Consider the following 2,811-nt stretch of genomic DNA (forward strand, 5'->3'; position numbering starts at 1 on the left):
GAAATAAACACTATTGTGAGAGGACAGGTCAAGGGAGAGAATGGAATAAATGAGGGCAGGATAGGACAGAGGGAAATGTGGTTAGTCTTTTACAACATAACTATTTTGGAGGTGCTCTGCATTGTTGCACATGTATGACCTATATTGAATTGCTTGTTTTCTCAATGAGGATGGGTGGAGAGGAAGGGAGAGAATATGGAACTCAAAGTTTTGAGAATGAATGTTAAAAAGTTTTATCATGCAACTGGAAAGTAAACTATGTAGGCAATGAAGTATAGAAATCAACTATGCCCTACAGGAAAATAGAGAAGAAGGGGGATGGAAGAAGGGTGGGTGATAGAAGGGAAGACAGACTGGAGGAAGGGGTGGATGGGGTACATGCTGTGCTGGGGTGGGGGTTGGGGAGAGATGAGGAGAAAATTTTGAATTCAAATTCTTGTGGAAATGAATGTTAAGATCTGAAAAATAAATAAACTATGTATTTAAAAAAAATATGGTACACCAAACTGAATATAATATATGCAACTCAAGATTGATTTAGCTGTTAGGATGTCTCATCACTCATCATCGCTCAGTTTCTAGTCACCAAATCTCCGAGTTATTTTTTTCAGAACTCTCTTAACTTTATCCACTTCATCTTTTTTTTATGAAGGTAATTTTTTTAATCCAAATATAATGCTTTATATTTATCCCTAATGAATTTATTTTTTGGAGATTCAACCCAATTCTCTAACTTGCCAAGGTTTCTTTCAATCTTTACCAGTGTCACATAGAGTGTGACATATCTCTTCCAGCTTAGTGTCAACTACAAATCTGTTGAACACGACATCTCTGAATTCTCTCAGTTTATTGATTTTAAAAATGTTATACTGTGCCAGACCAAGAACAAATTCTGCTGAGAACCTCCAGAGTCGAGACAGATGCAGAACTACTCTATCTCTCATTTCAGGACTCATTTCCACATCTGAAAAATAAGAATTGTAATACTGGCACCAAAGGACTATAAAACTGTGTATACTGTCTGATCTAGCAATGCCGTTATTATGTCTGTATCCCAAAGAGATAAAAGCGAGGTAGGGAGGATCTGTTTGTACAAAAATATTTATAGCGACTCTTTTTTTGGTGCTAAGAAGTGGAAATTGAGGAGATGCCCACCAGTTAGGGAGTGGTTGAACAAGCTGTAATGCAGTTTTTTATATGCTATAAGAAAGGATGGCACCACTCATTGCAGCTCCCACTGTGTCCACCAGGAGAAGAAGAAAATGGCCGTGCCACCTACTTATGCTGACCTTGGAAAATCTGCCAGGGATGTGTTTACTAAGGGTTATGGATTTGGCTTAACAAAACTGGATCTGAAAGCAAAGTCTGAGAATGGGCTGGAATTTACAAGTTCAGGTTCATTAAACACTGAAACCAGCAAAGTTTTGGGCAGTTTGGAAACAAAATGCAAATAGTCTGAATATGGCTTGACATTCATAGAACAACGGAACACAGACAATATATTAGGCACTGAAATTAGTGTTGAGGATCAGCTTGCATGTGGACTGAAGCCAACCCTTCCATTCGTCCTTCTCACCTGATACGGGGGGGGAAGTGCTAAGATTAAGTCAGGATATAAGCGGGAACCTATCAGTCTTGGCTGTGACATGGATTTTGATATTTCTGGACCTTCAATACAAGGAGCTGTGGTACTTAGCTAGCAGACTACCGGATGAATTTTCAAACTTCAAAATCTCAGGTGACCCAGAGCAACTTTGCTGCTGGCTACAAGACCAATGAATTCCGGCTGCACACCAACATTAATGATGGCACAGAGTTTGGAGGATCTATTTATCAGAAGGAGAACAAGAAGTTGGAAACTGCTGTCAACCTAGCCTGGACAGCTGGAAATAGCAACACTCATTTTGGAATAACAGCCAAATATCAGATTGACCCTGATGCCTCTTTCTCTGCTAAAGTGAACAATTCTAGCCTGATAGGATTAGATTACACCCCGACTCTCAAACCAGGTATCAAACTGACATTATCAGCTTTGCTGGATGGCAAGAATGTTGATGCTGGTGGCCACAAGTTTGGTCTAGGACTGGAATTTCAAGCATAAAAGAAATTGTACAATCTCTTAATTTTAAAATATTTTGCAGGATAGCTATCTTCAGAAATTAGTGTATCTTTTCATGTTGTATGTCTGGAATGCAAGTATTGCTATGTATCAATCATGTTAGATCTCCAGCTTAAAGAGAATGCAGCTGTAAAGTACTGTCCTTTCAGAGATACAGAAGAAACCCAACTCAGAAAAAAAAGGTCCTTTCAGCTCCAGGCTTTGGAGAGGATATGTGATGATTCCTACAACAGCTTTCAGAATTCTCTAAGGATTGAAAGGATGCATTGAGCCACCTTTTATATCTAGAGATAGCTGCTAGTGGAAGTCAATGATATGTAGGCACTTAGTATATTTGGACTGATTAAATGAATGAAATTTTGACTTCCTGAGAATTCATGGTCCACTGCAGTCAACTTGGCTACATATCTATCCTAAGTGGGTAGAAAGAGATTCATTCCTTGATGGAATGAAAATTTATCTGAAAGGGGGACTTTTTTTTTAAAGTCAAATTCTCATGAATTGATCCAGCTTTGATTAGTTACTTCTGCCAAAAGTTGTCTGCAGAGTCCTTTAGGTGTCCACTTTGTACCATTTTGCTGTGGAGCCAGTTTGATGTGATTAAGAAAATAATGTAGTACTTAATTCCCAGTCTCATTGTGATTCCACTCACTTAGACTGAGTTACTAATAAAGAGGCTGCTGGGACACAGA

At 38.7% G+C, this 2,811-nt stretch overlaps 1 pseudogene; it reads left to right on the plus strand.

Annotated features, from left to right (window-relative positions):
* Window positions 1-1,256: 1,256 nt before the first annotated feature.
* LOC140513752 (non-selective voltage-gated ion channel VDAC1 pseudogene) lies at window positions 1,257-2,223 on the plus strand (annotated as a pseudogene).
* Window positions 2,224-2,811: the final 588 nt, after the last annotated feature.

The sequence above is a fragment of the Notamacropus eugenii genome, chromosome 7 (genome assembly GCF_028372415.1).
Source record: "Notamacropus eugenii isolate mMacEug1 chromosome 7, mMacEug1.pri_v2, whole genome shotgun sequence".
NCBI classification, from domain to species: Eukaryota; Metazoa; Chordata; class Mammalia; order Diprotodontia; family Macropodidae; genus Notamacropus; species Notamacropus eugenii.